Source organism: Canis lupus, chromosome 8 (genome assembly GCF_048164855.1).
Source record: "Canis lupus baileyi chromosome 8, mCanLup2.hap1, whole genome shotgun sequence".
In the NCBI taxonomy this organism is placed as follows: Eukaryota; Metazoa; Chordata; class Mammalia; order Carnivora; family Canidae; genus Canis; species Canis lupus.
The window spans coordinates 20,326,434-20,345,256 of NC_132845.1; the positions used below are offsets into that span (position 1 = coordinate 20,326,434).

The 18,823-nt window shown below is 41.1% G+C and overlaps 2 long non-coding RNA genes across 7 annotated transcripts in view; one reads left to right on the forward strand and one right to left on the reverse strand.

Annotated features, from left to right (window-relative positions):
• The window catches only part of LOC140637944 (uncharacterized), a 49,484-nt gene that overhangs the window by 13,247 nt on the left and 17,414 nt on the right, over positions 1-18,823 (reverse strand). The window contains exon 3 of one of the 4 annotated variants that reach the window (XR_012035065.1): positions 1,204-1,263. The exons of 2 other annotated variants lie outside the window; for them this stretch is intronic. This is a non-coding gene — a long non-coding RNA (uncharacterized lncRNA). Of the gene's footprint in view, positions 1-1,203; positions 1,264-2,111; positions 2,351-18,823 lie in introns of those variants that run through there. One more of the 4 variants, XR_012035067.1, reaches the window with a different exon arrangement.
• On the forward strand, positions 2,310-4,325 carry LOC140637945 (uncharacterized). Of its 3 annotated transcripts, none has more exons than XR_012035069.1 (3): positions 2,404-2,636; positions 3,184-3,301; positions 4,133-4,325. It is a non-coding gene; the product is annotated as an uncharacterized lncRNA (long non-coding RNA). The 3 variants fall into 3 exon arrangements; XR_012035070.1 differs by having other exon boundaries at positions 4,192-4,325; XR_012035068.1 differs by lacking the exon at positions 4,133-4,325 and having other exon boundaries at positions 2,310-2,636; positions 3,184-3,329.

The following is an 18,823-nucleotide window of genomic DNA, read 5'->3' on the forward strand; positions in this document are numbered from 1 at the left end:
GCCATGCACCATGGGAGGAGGATGGCCTGCAGTCAGCATCCCAGCCTGGGATTCAGGAGACCCCCACACTTGACCCATGGAAGCTTAGACCATGCACACTTCTGCTCTTCAGCTTCCTGTCTCTAGTATGCGAAGAATAGCCACAGCTTCTATGCTTCATTTGTGAAATAATAGATATTTACAAAAAAATTTTTAAAGATTTTATTTATTTATTAATGAGAGACACACAGAGAGAGAGAGAGAGAGAGAGAGGCAGAGACAAAGAGGGAGAAGCAGGCTCCATGCAGGGAGCCCCACGTGGGACTCAATCCCGGGTCCCCAGGATCATGCCCTGGGATGAAGGCAGCGCTAAACCACTGAGCCACCCGGGCTTCCCGACATTTACAAATTTTCACTGAATAATTATCATGTATAGAAACAGGTCAGGCTGTCGCTGTTGACTCTGGCTGGTAAGTAGCCTTTCCCAATATGATTCTAGAACTTGATTTGCTCCATGTAATAAACAATCATATAATAAAAAAACCCAATGTTATGTTGAAATCTCATTTTAGTATTTTTTGTGCAGGAGGAGCCCAGGAAGGTGGGGAGCATGAGTACTTGGATAAGAGGAAAAGAGCGAGCCCAGGTCTTGAACTAGTCACTAGCCTTGGGCTGTTGCAGTAAAAAGGGCAAGCATTTTAGATAAAACATCTGAAGGGGTTCTAAACCAAAAAGGTTTGTCTCTGTTGGTCAAGCATTTTTCATCCCCCTCTTCCAGATAACATGATTGAGGGTTCAAGAAATTAAGTAACTTGTCCAAGTTTATATTGCTAATAAGTGGCAGAGATAGGATTTGATTCCAAAACTCATGCTATCTCCCCTGCCAAAACCCTTCATGTGCTGCAGAGTGACTGTGTTATTAATTTCTAAAGAGCGCTGAATCCTAGGGACCAACAGGAAACAAGGAAAGGACCTGGGTTCCTAAGGTCTTCACTCAGTGACTCTAATTCCTTTATGAAAAGTTAAGGTAGGAAGGGCCAGTGGCCAAGACTTGGGCCTCAAATCTGTCCTTACAGATCCCACAGGCCTTTGGTCTAGCGCACATGAAAGCATAGCCCCACCTCAGAGAGAGACACAATGTGCCACTCCTCTGGGGGCAGCTCTTCCCCCCCAAATCACAGCACAGAAAATGATCAGCAAAAAAAAAAAAAAAGTAACAATTACCTCCACCAGAATTTTGACTCTTATCCCAGATGTTGGATTCCCCTGCGTTGGAGAATTGGACTAAGTTGAGTGGAAAGAATAACAAAATATTTTTAGAATACTTATTAGGTTTACATAGGAAATTGCCATTTCTTTGTAGGTCAAAAGCAGTCAAATTTATCAGCAACTTCACATGGTTCAAACTTATGCCGAGGCTTGTTGACTGATGAAGTCAATCAATCCATCGATCAATCATCAACCAGCCAGCCAGTTACCTGGGGAAACAAAACTAACTCACGAAACAATCAGAGGGCTAAATTATATAGAGAGGGCATCTTACAAAGCAAAATTTACATGTGTTACTGAGGTCACAGAGCTCCTAAGCGGCAAGGTCAGGTGGGGTGGCCGTGTCCTTCTAAATGCCTCAAATCCTCCAAGATGGCCCAGGCCGGCTCCTGGCAGTGCCTACGGAACAGGTGGGCCTTCGATGGGCAGAGAGCAGGGGGAAGAGATCCTGGGCAGGGGAAGCAGCACGGCACTCATGCGGGCCCAGGCTACGCTCAGCATGTCTGGGACACAGAGAGGAAACAGGTTGACGGAATAGAGAAAGCATTTAGGAAGGTGTGAGTGGGTGGCTCAGTGGTTGAGTATCTGCCTTTGGCTCAGGACGTGATCTCAAAGTCCTGGGTTCGAGTTCCTCATCAGGCTCCTCGGCAGAGAGTCTGCTTCTCCCTCTGCCTATGTCTCTGCCTCTCTCTCTGTGTCTCTCATGAACAAATAAATAAAATCTTAAAAAAAAAAAAAAACAATGGAGGGTCCTAAAAAATTAGGCAGGGAGGGGGTTTGCATTTTTAGAATCATTGATCCTTGTACTGGAAGGAACCAGAAGAGATTGTCTGTGCATGGATTTCAAATAGGAAAAATACTACCTTCTTAGTTTTACAAAATGAAAATGGAGTCTCAGAGATCTGGTTAGAGGTAAAAGGTAAGATGGAATTACGATTTCTTGCTTCCTTGTCTGTCAGTTGTTATACCTCATCACTCTGAACTCGACTTGCCCTGTAGATTAAAAAAAAATAACTGTTTTGCCTAATAAGCTGTCTTATTTATAGGCTGTTGCTATTTAAAACTGCTTCATGGTTCTAAAGTGGCAACAAGGAATCATAGGTTCTTAAAGAGAATTTTTGGCAGTGACATAATAAAAGTGTTCTAGAAAGATTAGCCTGTCAAAAGCATTCTAAAGAGATCAGAGAAGTAGGGGGCTGAAGTCAGGAGAAAGGACGAATGAGCAAGGACTCAGGAAGGCACTGGTTGGGAGCCCAGAGGAAAAGCAAGGATTATGGATGATGCCAGAAGAATGGTGATCCACTGACAGAACTGGGGAGGGCCAGAATGAGCCAGCTTTGGATGGGGAAAGATGGGGAGATGGAGACTTCAGAGTCATGAATCCTAAGGTAAAGAAGGAAATGACAGAAATGGATGAGTAGGTCACCAAGGGTCAGTCTGGTGAGAGAACTCCAAGGCTGTGGCAGAGAGGGCCAGCTGCATACCAAAGTCCACCTTCCCGACCATGGGATAGACTTGTTGCTGGGGAAGCAGCTTCCTAGCCATGAACCGTATTTTCCAGCCCTCCTTGCATCCAGAAGGGGCCACATGACTAGTTCTCTCCTATGGAGAATGAGCAGAAGTGATGTCTGTCACTTCCAGGCCAAAGTCTTTTTTTTTTTTTTTTTTTAAGAATTTATTTATTTGTGGGAGAGACAGAGAGCACAAGTGGGAGGAGGGACAGAGGGAGAGAAAGAAGCAGACTGCCCGCTGAGCAGGGAGCCCAATGTGGGGCTCACCATGTGGCTGGATCCCAGGACCCGGAGACCATGACCCAAGCTGGTCAGACACTCAACCAACTGAGTCACCCAGGTGCCCCACTTCCAGCCCAAAGCCTTAAATCAGATATGCCGTCTCCATTTTTCTCTTCCTTTTTTTTTGTCTGGCGGGATACAGGTAACAGTGAGGCCCTCGAGTCTAGGGGGATGGTGGAGCCATAGAGCGAGGAGTCTGGTGCCTCAGGTGGAAGAAATCCACCTGCCAACAGGAAAAGCCACTGTGTACCAATACATGAGTAAGAAATTAACTTCTTTCATGATCGAGCCATTATGATTTTTGGAACTATTTGTTATTGAAGATTGGTTCACCACAGAGGCCCCCTGAGGAACAGCAGTTTGAAAGGGAATGGCAGGGCAAAGGGGATACAGAGGCGGGATGCTCAGCTCAGCTACGGAAAGAAGAGGGGTGGGCAAGGAAACAGTTACGGAGATCAAGGGAGAAGCAGCCTCAAGCAGAAAAGACGTGGTCAGCGGTGTTCAACATTCAAAGACAGGCCAGGAGGATTGATAGCGGGGGCGGGGGCGGGGCGGGGGAAACATTAGACCCAGCATTAGGAAGACCCTTTATAACCTTCCAGAAACAAAACACAGAAACGAGCAGGCATTTCAGAGGAGACTCAGGGCCACGTGGCCAGTATTCTCTTACTTTCCACTTGTTTTGCTGTTGGGCTTTTCTCTCCTGGCTCTGAAGGAGCCTGAACTTGAGAACATCCCCAAAGGACTGTGCATCACGGTCCAAAACCAATGGAAAATGACGTGAACCCTGCCATTACGGGACGCGGTGGAGAGCCCCTGCTTGGGCCGCTTTCCGGGAACCGACTCCTGACGCAGCTGGGACCGGGAGCCCAACAGCACGGCCACGGGAGGCGGTCTTGTTTGTAAGAGGAAAGGAATAGACGAGCTCCAGCCTTGCCCACGCTGACGGCAGCGGCCCCCCGGGCAGCAGCAGGCGGGGGGCGGGGGGCGGGGGGGGCTCGCCCGTGGACCGAGCCGCGGCACCTGCAGGCGGGGGGCGGGGCCTCGGGAAATGGGCTCGGTCACGCCGTCCGCGCTCCTGCCTTTTTCAGGAGCACAAAAGCAACAAAGCAACCCCCAGTAACAGGACAGAGGTGCTTCTGCTCCCCAGGAGGTCGGCGTGAGCTGCGGAGTCAGGCCAGGGCCCGAGCCCTGACTCGCCCATGGAGCCGGAGCGCCCCGGGCCGCTGTCCCCGCCCCCCCCAGTCACTCCAAGACCAAATAAAAATAGCTGTTTTTATTCTGTATGTCCTGTATGTCTGCCATGTCAAGGGTGACTAAGTGCATCGTTAGAAAATGCGAATTCAGCTCCACGAGCTCCACGAGCGCTGTCACACCGAGCCGCGGGCCCCCGCTGGCTCCACGAATCAATGTCGTCTTGTTCTTGGCAAGTTGTCTGGTCCCTTTTGGTCTCGGGTTCCTTGGGACGCAGCCTCCTGGGGCCGCGGTGAGGACTACGTGTCCGCCACCTGTTGCTCCCATTCCCGTCCCTGCTCTGCCTCTGAAGCAGTGTGGGCCGCTATGGGGTGGGGACCGGACCGTCGGGCCCAAGCCGGAGTGAACCCGCCTCCCGGAGGCCGCCTCTATCTGCACGGGCTGCAGTCGGGAGCAGCCGAGGTCTCACTGTTCAGCGAGTTCCTTGGGGGAGAAACCAAGTCATTCGTCTAACCTTAAAGACACAAACCTCAAGGAGGAAACTCTAAAACCAAGATCATTCAACTGTGGATCACAGGATCACCCAACTTCTGACTCAACATCAGAATTTCTCTCACAGCTTCCTTGGTAGGTGATCAGCCAGGATCTTCTTGACCAGGATCTTCTGGAAAGAGCCAGGCAGTTTACAGTCTTGTTTATGAGGTGCCCACTCCACCACCAGCCAACTGTACCTTGAGCCAAATTCACCTTTGGTTTGTTTATTTATTTATTTATTTATTTATTTATTTATTTATTTATTTATTTATTTATTTATTTATTTATTTATTTATTTATGATAGTCACAGAGAGAGAGAGAGAGAGAGAGAGCCAGAGACACAGGCAGAGGGAGAAGCAGGCTCCATGCACCGGGAGCCTGACGTGGGATTCGACCCCGGGTCTCCAGGATCACGCCCTGGGCCAAAGGCAGGTGCCAAAGCGCTGCGCCACCCAGGGATCCCAAATCCACCTTTTGGTAGCTTTCTCCAAGTGATCCTTGTTCTGCTCTTCCGGGCAAAGCAGAATAAATACAATCCCTTTCTCATGACCTCCGTTCGAATATTTTATCCCAGTTATCAGGTCAGTCCATTCCCTGCCCACATCATTTCTTTTTAAAAGTTAACTAACTCTACTCCATCAACATGATACACAGACTTCTAGCATCCTAGTTATCTGTGTGTGAACTTGCTCTTAGTTATCAAGAACGCTTCACAGTTTCATTAATAATAGGGGCCATAAGTGGACCCCAAACTCCCAGTTACATCTGAGAGAATGCAGTGAGAATACTTCGAACCTTGGTTTGTGTATTAAGATAGCTGTCACCCGCCCCCCTCTTTTTTAGCAGCCAAGTACATTATTGGCTTATACTCAGTTTGGGTCAACTAAAACATTTGTTTTTTACTTCTAATTTTAAACAGCACCAGACTCACTGCCCTGGTAGAAACTTGCCTAAGTTTTTTCTAAAGTACCCAGGAAGACACAAATATAAAAATCCCATTTACCACCAAAAGCTAAGACCAACATAATAAAACCACTTGCTAAAATCTAAAAGGAATTTTTACTTACATTTTTTTAAATGAGCAGGAAAAAACACTTGGCTAACAGTCTTGCCTTTTCTCAAGAAATAGAGGCTTAGGAAGCCTGGGTGGCATAGTCGTTGAATGTCTGCTTTTGGCTCAGGTTGTGATCCCAGGGTCCTGGGATCGAGTCTTGCATCAGCCTCCCCCATGAGGAACCTGCTTCTCCCTCTGCCTGTGTCTCTGCCCCTCTCTGTGTGTCTCTCATGAATATATAAATAAAATCTTAAAAAAGAAAAGAAAAAAATAGAGGCTCTCTGACCTTTTAAAAGAAAGTGGAAAGAAGTTTTGTTCCTCCTGACTACTCTATTCCCCTACTCAGAGACCTGGAGTCTACACCACAAGAAACTTGGTAGTTATCCCTTTACCATGTAGATGTTAGATTTTGAGTTGATACAAATATTTTTTGCCATCTTCATCTTTCAACATTCATTCAGAGACTAATTCAGGAAGTATATGAGATGGGGTGGGGGTGGGGGGATGCCAGGTGCATTGGATTCTCGAAGGAATAGCCCCAGAAATAAAATGCTGTTGCTGAGTATGGAAAGAATGCTCCGTAGCTATACACAGTGAGGAGGACATCATAGAACAAGACCTGGAGGAAGGAACTCGGCACAGCAGAGCCATGCTATAGGAATGCTAGTTAAATGCTAGCTGAATGATCAGAATTGGGCAGACACCTATTCTCATCAAACTATAAATCTGAGAAGATTCCATCATTACCCAAGTGTCCAATCAACAGGACCAGATAAAATCTACACACCCTGTCTGTGGGTGAATCCGAAACTAGTTTTTTGTCTTTTCATTCAAAAATGAGTAATCAGAAAAACTGTCATTGGAAACACGAAAAACAATTACACAGAAGACCAGATGAGGAACATTCCTCTGAAAATGACCTCCTGCAGAGAACCAGCAAACATTTTTAGAAAACTGTGTAATATCCTCAGAAAGATGTAAGAAGACACAGCTTCTAGGAAGAGGTGCCATATAGTCACAGAGAAAAGAATGGGATGCAAAGACAATGGAGTGAGATGAATAGCAGGGAGAGATAGGCGAGATAATTAAGAATATTAACAATACCGAAATCATAAGTTTCATATCAAAAAATATAGCATGAAATTCAATTGGAATGAATAAAGAGCAGCACTCATCTTGTGTAAAAGTGAGTGAATGTTCTGAAGATCATATCCGAGATATTCTATGATATGGAACAGAATGAAGAAATAATGGTGGAGAGAGGACAGAAACATGATTCCACCTCATAAGCACAATAAGAACAGGAGAAACTGAGACAAATCCAACATAATTAAAAATTGCTTTCTTGTGATGAAAATCCTTTGAGTATGCAGACTGATGGGACTCATTATACCCTAGATAAAATTTTAAAAAAATGACCCACATCTAGGTGTATCTTGAGCACATTTTTAAATTGAAAAGATAAAGAATCCTTCAGAACTCAGGTTTAAAAATAATAATAATTTAATTATAAAGGAGAATAATTAGTCCAATCTCTGACTGCTCTTCAATGCTAACTACTGGAAAACAACACAACCACATCTATAAACTTTTGATGGGGAAGGATTATGATCTATAATTTTACATCTAACTATGTCATCAATGATAAAGGCAATAGAAGAACACCTGCAGATAGTCAAGGACTCAGAAAATAGATCAGCCCATGGTCTTTTCTTGGACATTATTTGAAGACATGCACTGACCAGCTGATAAAAGAATCAAATTAATAACACACATGTACATAGGAGCATGACTTCCTTTCACAGTTAGGAACCATATTAAAAAATTCAGTAAATTGTGTGTGCCACCTGGGACCTTGTATAGCTCAGAGGCCACTCAGCCCTTGTGAGAGACATCGTTGGTGACGACCAACAGCTCCCTTCCTCCTTTCCAAAATCACCCCGAATTTGCTCATCTCCAACTCCTTACATAGCCACGGGCTTCAAAGAAAGTTAATTCCATATCCAAACACAGGGTTTGGACTGTGATTGGGCTACCTCCAGTCTGCGATTGGTTTAGATATGGCCGTGTGACGTAATCCCCCACCCTCACCCCAATAAGACATAAAGGAATCTGTAGGTGGAGATTTCTGGAAAGAGTTTCCCCTCTCTTAAATAGAGATACCCACTAGAAGACAGGCTCCTCTTCCCTGGTTGCCATGTCTCGTTATTCCACAGCCGCGAGGGGAGCTGGCCTAACCACCATGCCAATATACGTAGGAAGGCAAAGCCAGAAGGTGTGAAGAATCTGGGTCCTTGCTGACATTATTGGTTCACTAAATTAACCAAACCTGGGCCTGCACCGTCATGCTATATGTATTATTTAATACAAATGAGTCAGAAATTTGTCACTTAGAGTTGAAAACGCATCCAAAGTGACACAGCCCTAAAGTGTTAACTTAGCTATTCCTCTACTGGCTCTATTCCTCTCTTAGTACCAAGAAATATATTTCTCAAGCCATATCCTTTAACCTACAGTTCATATGGAATCTCTTGCCTTGTTTGATGATCATTTATAACAATAACTGGTGCTGTTCTTGTCTAGATTTTTCTAACAATGGCTAAGCTTATTACATAGTGAAGCCCCTGTGCCAAGAGAATTACTAAACAAAAGGTCTTTTCTCTCCCTCTCCACAAAAGCAGTATTGCAAAGAATGACATAATGAACTTTTTCATTGCTAAAGAACTTGAGAAATTATTTTTATGCGTCTTTAGGCATCGTGTTAAATGACCTAACTTGTTGGAATTTTTTTTTTCATGAAGAAAGACAATAAATCATCTGGGGACAGACATTATATATCATTAAATGCCTCTTCCTAAATTAAGTGATTTGTGAATATTCTTGAATTAAATGGCACCTAAAAATCAGCATATATTCTTAGCTCAGCTCAGTAAATGCATGGAAAAAAACTAATAAAATAAATTGTTTAAGTTGATTCTTTCTGTGTGGTGGGGCATGGTTGAGTATTACTTCCTTCTTTAAACTTAGAGATACTTGTGTTCACTTTTTGTCATATCTGTTCCTTGTTTTGTGAGAACATGACCTTCCTTGACTCTGGAAGTACATGGCACCACCTCACATGCTCCTGGAAAGAGCAAAGTGGGTTTTCCCCCCTCTTTTCAGCAGTAAAGCATAAATATATATTCTTTCCCAATCCAGATTTCCCTGAGAAACATTTTTATCTTCTAGCTCTAACAAGATCTCCCACACTGAGGCTGCCAAGTTGGTTCCTCTCCTTTTGGTACCCCTGATGCATTCAGATAATCCCAACTTGGTCCTCAGAGAATTGTCCTACCACAGGCATCAAATTCTCTCTATTTCACTTCTGTTCTAACTTCCCCCAATAGCTAGTTTCTTGACACTTTCTTTTGGAATCCTTTTCCTGGCTTCTTTCCTAATGGCTTCTTTCATCCTGCCTAGAAAGCCTTTATTCTTTGTGGTAAATTGAAGGGCAAAAGGGTAATCCTCCAAGTCTTTCATCTTTATCCAAATGGAAGATTACCTTGCTTTTATAGCACTCAAAATGGAAGACCCCCTCAGGCAAGAACACTGGCCTAGCACACAGAGCCTGTAGGTCAACTTGATTGGTCAGTGACCATATTTACTTCTTAGATCAACATATTCCCCAGGAAACTGTCGTGGCAAACTGTCTATTAGCTCTGCTTATTTACTGTCAAGACCTCTTAGGAAAACTGCTTTTAATTCTCTCCTGGTGTATTTGTACCTAGAGGGCAAATCAAATTGGCTTTGATCACCTGACATCCTATTTCCTACAAGGGTCTCAACTCTCCATGAGATGTAGAATACCATTTGACTCCAAGATTGGCAGGGCCACTCCACTTGGGCAGATTCTGACTGTAACAAATACAGCTAATTGTTCTAGTTAACTGGAGCTAGCTTAAGAAAAGAAGAATCAATTTTTAAAGATGAACACGAGGTATCATGAAATCAGGAATTGTATAGGAATTCAAGAGCAGAAGCTATAGTATGGCTGAGCCCCATGGGAAAAGGAACCAGGAACTAGAAATCTATAAGGAGCAGAGGCCACTTTCCTCAGGCATCTGCTTTTCTGAATTACTGCACCATTTTATTCTATAAGCTGACTGGCTTCCTCTGCTTACTCTTTTTTTAAAGACTTTGTTTATTCATTCATTAAAGAGAGAGGGAGAGAGGGAGAGAGAAAGCAACCAGCAGAAGGGAGAGGGACAAGCAGACTGAGCTACATATGAGGGCTCTATGTGCAGGGGATTGGTACAGGGGCTCAATCCCATGACCCTGAGATCATGACCCTGGCTGAAATCAAGAGTCAGATGCTCAACTGACTAAGCTACCCAGCCACCTCATTCTTTTAAATCCCTCATATCTTTGGCATGTCTATGGCTTATCATGGCTACCCAGGATCATACCTAATGGCATAATAAAGATTTTGATAAAGATATTTGGCTTTTTTCCCTCACTGTTCATTGGCTTAGTTTTATAATAGCAACTTCTTTCAAGACATGTCTCCTGTGGCAAGAGAAACAAGAGCAAAAACAAACTATTGGGACTACACCAAAATAAAAAGCTTCTGCACAGCAAAGGAAACAAGAAAACTAAAAGCCTATGGAATGGGAAAAGATATTTGCAAATGACATATCTGATAAAGGGTTAGTATTCAAAATATATAAAGAACTGATGGGAGCCTGGGTGGCTCAGTTGGTTAAATGTCTACCTTTGACTCAGGTCGTTATCCCAGGGCCTTGGGACATGAATAGACATTTCTCCAAAGAAGACATACAGATGGCCAACAGACACATGAAAGGATGCTCATCACTTATCATCAGGGAAATGGAAATCAAAACTATGAGGGGCACCTGGGTGGTACAGTCAGTTGAGCATCTGACTCTTGGTTTTGGCTCAGGTTGTTACATCAGGATTGTGAGATCAAGCCCTTCATCAGGTTCTGCACTCAGTGTGGAGTCTGCTTGAGATTCTCTTTCCCTCCCGCTCTGGTCCTCCTACTCATTCTCTCTCAGTCTCAAATAAATAAATCTCTAAAGAAACTATGAGATATCACCTCACACCTGTCAGAATGGCTGAAATCAACAATACAAGAAACAACAGGTGTTTATAAGGATGTAGAGAAAGGGGAACCCTCTTGCACTTTGGTGGGAATGCAAAATGGGGCAGCCACTGTGGGAAACAGTATGGAGGATCCTCAAAAAGCTAAAAATAGAATTACCTTATTTTTTTTTTAAGATTTTATTTATTTATTCATGAGAGGCAGGCAGAGACAGAGGCAGAAGGAGAAGCAGGCTCCATGCTGGGAGCCAGATGTGGGACTCGATGCCGGGACTATGGGATCACGCAACTGTGTGATCACGCCCTGAGCCGAAGACAGACGCTCAACCACTGAGCCACTCAGGCATCCCTGGTACAGGGTATTTACTGTAAGACTACAAGAATGCTAATTCAAAGGGATATGTGCACTCACATGTTTATAGCAGCCTTATTTCTAATGGCCAAGATATGGAAGCTGCCCAAGTGTTCATTGATTGATGAATGAATAAAGAAGCAGTGTGTGTGTGTGTGTGTGTGTGTGTGTGTGTGTGTGTGTGTATTATTTGGCCATAGAAAAGAAAAGAATGAAATCTTGCCATTTGCAACAATATGAATGGAGCTAGAGAAAATCATGCTAATCAAAACAATTCAGGCAGAGAAAGACAAATACCATATGATTTCACTCATATGTGAAATTTTAAAAACAAAACAAGCAAAGGGGAAAAATGAGACACAAATCAAGAACCACACTCTTAACTAGAGAGAATAAACGGATAGTCACCAGAGGGGAGGTAGGTGGGGGATGAAATAGGCAGGTGGTGGGGATTAAGGAGGCCATTTGAACTAATGTAACCCTGTATGTTAACTCAGTTAGTTAAATTAAAATAAAAACTTAAAAAAATAAATATAATTGAATAGTTCAAATATATATATAAAAAAAGAATGGAGAACTGTAGTCATTGACACAAAATGACTCCTATGATACTGCTTCTCCACAAGGTCAAGGGTGGAACAGTTTTCTATATAAGGGGTTCAGACCTGGTACACATTGATTAAATCATCACTGGATCACAGAGTCACCAACCAGAGCCAGGATTAGGGTGAGGCAAGTGAGGAACTTGCCTCAGTCAGGCACAATATTTAGGGAAACCCAAAAACTTAGTAATCAAGACAAATAATATTTTAATGCAATGTTTTAAAGAATCAAACTACCTTTAGAAAATACATGATGAAAAAAATATCAAAATGTTAAGTAAGGATAGGCTCCACCACAAGAGTAATAAACATCCTACATCTAATGGTTGTCTTGTATATTTCAGGTACTTTATATTCATTAGAACATTTACTCCTCATGCTAACACCATTAGGAAGGTACAATTAAATATCTTATTAAAATTACTTATTTCAAATTATATTTTCAATCTATTTTTAATAAAAAGAATTTATCGGTAAAATTAAATGTAAGGCAGCAGAAACTCTGTCAAGACATATACAATAAAGTAACCATAGTTTCTGTTTTTAAAATGTCTTCTTTAATTTTCCCTTTTCCCGGTATGCCCAGTTTAATGACCTAACTTGCTTAGAAAAATAACAAGCCGTTTCCAAGAGAAACAACATTTAAATCAAAGAAAATCCTTAAAACAACAGTGTTTTTAAACATGATTGTTTTAAGACTCTGATATTTCCGACAGGCTGAGTTTTTGGAACCTTGAATTGGGTGCTTCATCACTCAGGGGACTAATCCTTCAGGGGGCGTTTTATAGCTGCGTTTTGGAAGTTGCTAGGAGAGGTTATTTTGCCTTTGAACTATGCTATGTCTTCCACAAAAAGGCGGTTTCCATTATTATTATTTACAGTGGAACCTTAGTGATAGGCAGTGACTACTAATCATTTATTTATTTAACAACTATTCATTGGGCGCCTACATTGTACAAAGCACTCTGTTTGGGACAGTTATCAGCTAAAACAATAAAAATCTGCCCTCGTGGAGCTAACACTTGATTTTTGGTATTATGGTAGAGCTCAGAATGACATATCTGATTTAGAACCTGGTTTTCCCATACTTGATAGGAATAGGTAATTTTAATTTGTGCAATTATAAGAAAAATAGGTAATACATTCAACTTCAACGGTTATATTTTGAATGCACTGGAATATCCCCTAATCAGTAACAATTCTTAGACCCATATTACCATTCTCCTACATGTTCTAGCTCATTCCCAAATAAAGGCTTATCAATCCTAGCTAGATATTTAATAATTAACAGCTTTGCTTGTGCTACATGGTTTGTGTAAATTGAGAAGCCTTAAGATTTTTCCTTCCTTCTTCTAACCTGCCTTTCTGAAAACAATTCAAGAAAGCAACAAGGAGTTAGTGAATTCTGGCCTTCGAGATTTTACCATGGATGTGAATAAGGATGGTTAATTTTATGACAACTTTAACCTCCTTTTTAAATTATTTCTACCCATGAAATGTTTCCATATGTTGTCAGATAATTCCCAGCTGCTCTGTGTGCTGATTTATGCCTTTTCTGGTCATGTCATGAGACTCCTGATACACTGAGATGCTCTCTCTGACCAGGAAAGTCAGACTTCCTTTGATTTTCCCAGTCTGCAGGACAGTTTCTAGGAATTGAAGCCTGCATTGCAGGAACAAACCCTCATTAAGGTAAGTCATCTCACTGGTTCCATAGCTTAAATGAGTCCCTTAGAAATCTTACTAATTTCCAGACACTTGGTTTTCCTGAATAAAAATATCTCAAGGCTCTATAGTTATACATTATCTTTGCATTAAAACAAAATCGCAGCTCCAGTGGGGAATGAAAGAGGAGACATCTCTACTGATTTGAAAAACAAAAAGGATTGTAAGAGAATACTATGAACAACAATATAGGTTCAATATAGCAACAATATGCTACCTATAAGATATTCACTTTAGCTTTAAGCACACACATAGACCAAAAGTAAAAAGATGGTAAAAGATACTCTATGCAAATGGCAACCCAAAGAGAGGAGAATGGGTATACTTATTTCAGATAAAATAGACCGCAAGTCAAAAACTTTCAAAAGAAAGAAAGGTTGCTATGTAATGATAAAGGGGTCAATTGGAGCACCTAAATATATAAAGCAAATATTAACAGGCTGAAGGGATAAATAGCAACATAATTAAAAGTAGAGGACTTCAATATCGCGTTTCCAACAATGGATAGACCATTCAGACAGAAAATCATCTAACACATTCTTCTTAAGCACACATGACACATTCTCCAAGACAGATCCTATGTTAGGCCGCAAAACATGTCTTAGAAAGTTTAAGAAGGGATCCCTGGGTGGCACAGCGGTTTGGCGACTGCCTTTGGCCCAGGGCGTGATCCTGGAGACCCGGGATCAAATCCCACATCAGGCTCCCGGTGCATGGAGCCTGCTTCTCCCTCTGCCTGTGTCTCTGCCTCTCTCTCTCTCTCTCTGTGACTATCATAAATAAATAAAAATTTAAAAAATATATATATATAAAAAAAAAAAAAGAAAGTTTAAGAAAATTGAAATCATACCAACTATCTTTTCTGACTACAATAGCATGAAGCTAGAAATCAAGAACAAGAGGAAAATTGGAAAATTCACAACTAGGTGGAAATTAAACAACATACATCTGAATAACCAATAGATCAGAGAAGAAATCAAAAGGGAAATCTAAAAAATATATTTCAAGACAAATGGAAGTGGAAATATAACAAACCAAAATTTATGAGATGCAGCAGTCCTAAGAGGGACATTTATAGCAATAAATGCCTACATTAAGGAAAGGAAGAAAAGATCTACCTTCACATCTCAAGGAATTAGAAAAAGAAGAACAAATTAAATCTAAGATTAGCATATAGAAGGAAACTATAAAGATTAGAACAGAAATAAATGAAATAGAGACTAGAAAAACAATAGAAATAAAACACAGTTTTTTGAAAAGATGAAACAGACAAACCTTTACCTGGGATAATTAAGAAAAAAAAAGATTCAAATGAATAAAATTACAAATGACACAGGAAACATTGTAACTGACCACAGAAATACAAAGGCTCATAAGAGATTACCATGAACATTTATACACCAACAAATTGGACAACCTAGAAGAAAGGGGTAAATTCCAAGAAACACACAACCTACCACGACGTTATGAGAAAGCAAAGTCTGAATGGATCAATAACAAGTAAGGAGATTGCTTTAGTAATCAAAACCTCCCAGCAAATAAAAGCCTAGAATCTGATGACTTCACCAGTGAATTTTACCAAACTTTTAGTGAAAAATTAATACAAAAAGCTTCCAAAATATTAAACAGGAGGGAACATTTCCAAACTCATTTGGAAACCAGTATACCCTGATACTAAAGCCAGACAAGGACACTACAAGTAAGGAAAATTATAGGCCAATATCCTTGATGAACATAGATGCAAAAGTCCTCAACAAAATCCTAGCAAACAGAATTCAGTGGCACATTAAAAGGATCAGACATCATAATCAAGTGGGATTTATCCCTATGCAAGGATGGCTCAACATATCCAAGTTAATAAATGTGAGAGACCACATTAACAGGATGAAGGATAAAAATCATAGGATCATCTTAATAGGTGCAGGAACAGCATTTGACAGAATTCAATACCTTTTCATGATAGTAACTCTCAACAGATTAGACGTAGAAGGAATGTATCTCAACACAAGAAAACCTATATATGACAAACCCACAGCTAATACTATACTCAATGGTAAAAAACTGAAAGTTTTTCCTTCACGATAAGGATGCCCACTCTCACCACCCTAGTTCGACATAGTATTGGAAGTCCAAACCACAGCAATTAGGCAAGAAAGAGAAATAAAAGACATCACATTGAAAAAGAAGAGCTAAAACTATCTGTTTGCAGATGACATGATATAGAAAATCTTAAAAACCCCTTCAAAAATCTATTATAACTAATCAATGAATTCAGTACAATTGCAGGATACAGAATCAATATACAAAAATCAGTGGCATTTTTATACACTAACAATGAACAATCAGAAAGATACATTAAAGAAACAATCCCATTTACAATAGCTTCAAAAAATAAAATACTTAGGAATAAATTTAATCAAGACAGTAAAAGATCTGGGGTGCCTGGGTGGCTCAATTGGTTAAGATCCAACTTTTGATTTTGGCTGAGGTCATGATCTCAGGGTCATGAGAATGAGCCTGTATCAGGCTCTGCACTGGGTGTGGGGCCTGCTTAAGATTCTCTCTCTTCCTCTCCCTCTGCCCCTCCCCTGCATGCATGTATGTGTTCTCTTTCTCTCTCTCTCAAAAAAAAAAAAAAAAAAGGTGGTAAAAGATCTGTACACTAAAAACAAAAATATTGATGAAATAAGTTGAAGACAACACAATAAATGGAAAGATATACCACAAGGATTGGAAGAATTAGTACTACTAAAATGCCCATATAACCCAAAACTATCTACAGATTCAATGCATCCCTATCAAAATTTCAATGGCATTTTTCATAGAAATGGAAAAACAACCCTAAAATTCATAGGGAACCATAAAAGACTATGAATAAACCATCTTGAGCAAAGAGAAAAAAATTGGAAGCATCACACTACCTAATATAAAAATATACTACAAAACTATAGTAATCAAAGTAGCATGGCATTGGCATAAAAACCAATGGAGCAGAATAGAAACCCCGGAAATAAATCCACACCTTTATGGTCAATTGGTCTTTGACAAAAGTGCCAAGAATACACAGTGGGGAAAGGACAGTCTCTTCAATAAATGATACTGGAAAAACTGGCAGAGGAATAAAATCGGATCCTTATCTCACACCACATACAAAAATCAACTCAAGGGCAGCCCGGGTGGCTCAGCTGTTTAGCTCCACCTTCAGCCCAGGGTGTGGTCCTGGAGCCCTGGGATGGAGTCCCACATAGAGCTCCCTGCATGGAGCCTGCTTCTCTCTCCGCTTGTGTCTCTGTTTCGCTCTCTGGTGTGTCTCTCATGAATAAATAAATAAAATATTTTAAAAACCCAAAAAAACAAAAATCAACTCAAAAAGGATTAAAGACTTAAATGTAAGGCCTCAAACAATAAAACTATTAGAAGAAAACATAGGTGATGAGCTTCTTGAGATTGGTCTAGGCAATGATTTTTTTAGATATGACCCTAAAGGCACAGGCAGCAAAAGGAAATATAGACAGGTTAGGACTCTATTTAACTAGAATCTTCTGCACAGCAAAGGAAGCCATCAAAAGTGAGAACTGATTACTTACAGAACAGGAGAAGATATTTTCATACCATATGTCTGCTAAGAGGTTAATATTCAAAATACATAAGGAACTCAATAGCAAGAAAACAACCTAGTTTTAAAAAAGATGGACAAAGAAACTGGATATACGTTTTTCCAAGGAAGACATATAAATGGCCAAAAGATGTATGAAAAGGTGCACAACATCACTAATCATCAGGGAGAAGCAAATCAAAACCACAATGAGATACCACCGTACACCTGTTAGGATGACTATTATTAAAAGGACAAGAGATAGCAACTGTTGCTAAAGGGGTGGAGAAAAAGGAACCCTTTATACTGTTGATGGGAAAGTAAACTGTTACAACCATTATGGAAAACAGTATAGAGATTCCTCAAAAAATTAAAAATAGAATTACTATATGATTCAGCTACCCCACGTCTGGGTATAGAGCCAAAGGAAATGAAATCAGAATCTTGAAGAGATATCTGGACTCCTTTGTTTATTGTGCCATCCAAGATTTGGAAACAACCTGAATCCACCAATGGATGAATGGATACAGTAGATATGAGATACACACACACACACACATACACATACACACACGATGGAGTATTATTCAGCTCCAAGAAAGGAGGAAATGCTGCCATTTATAACAACACCGATGAACTTCGAAGACATTATGCTAAGTGAAATAGGCCAGACAAAGACAAATGCTGTACAGTCTCACTTATATGTAGGATTAATAACGACAACAACAACAAAGATCAAACTCACAGAATCATAGAGTAGAAAGGTGGTTGCAGGTCTGGGGAAGTTGAGGAGGGTAGAATGAGGAGGTACTGGTCAACGGGCACAAAGTTGCAATCATATAGGATGAATACGTCTAGAGGTGTAGTATACAAGCATGTTGACTGTACTTTGTAAAACTGTACTGAACACTGGGAATGTGCAAGAGAGTAGATATTAAGGGCACTCATCACACACATAAAAAATGACAATTAGGGGATCCCTGGGTGGCGCAGCGGTTTGGCGCCTGCCTTTGGCCCAGGGCGCGATCCTGGAGACCCGGGATCGAATCCCACGTCGGGCTCCCGGTGCATGGAGCCTGCTTCTCCCTCTGCCTGTGTCTCTGCCTCTCTCTGTGTGTCTGTCATGAATAAATAAAATCTTTTTAAAAAAATGACAACTAGGTGAGGATATGTTAATTAGCCTGTCTGTAGTAATCATTTCACTATGAGTATGTATATCAAATCACCACATTTTATACCTTTAAAACTATAAATTTTTAAAAAGATGTATTTATATATTCATGAGAGACACAGAGAGACAGAGACATAGGCAGAGGAAGAAGCAGGCTCCTTGCAGAGAGCTCGATGTGGGACTTGATCTTGGATCCTGGGATCACACCCTGAGCTGAAGGCAGACACTCAACTGCTGAGCCACCCAGGCGTCCCGAAACTATGTATATTTTTAAAAGAAGAAAAGAAAGCCAGTTCAGAACAAAGCTAAGTGATACGGATGTAGGATAAAAGATGATGAGGTCAGCGGGTAAGGTGATTTATTTCGGGGCGCACAAAGGAAGAGTGGGAAAGATCACATAGAGCCTTATAGATTGTTATAGGGGATTTGGCTCTTCTTCTGAGCAGAAAGGGGA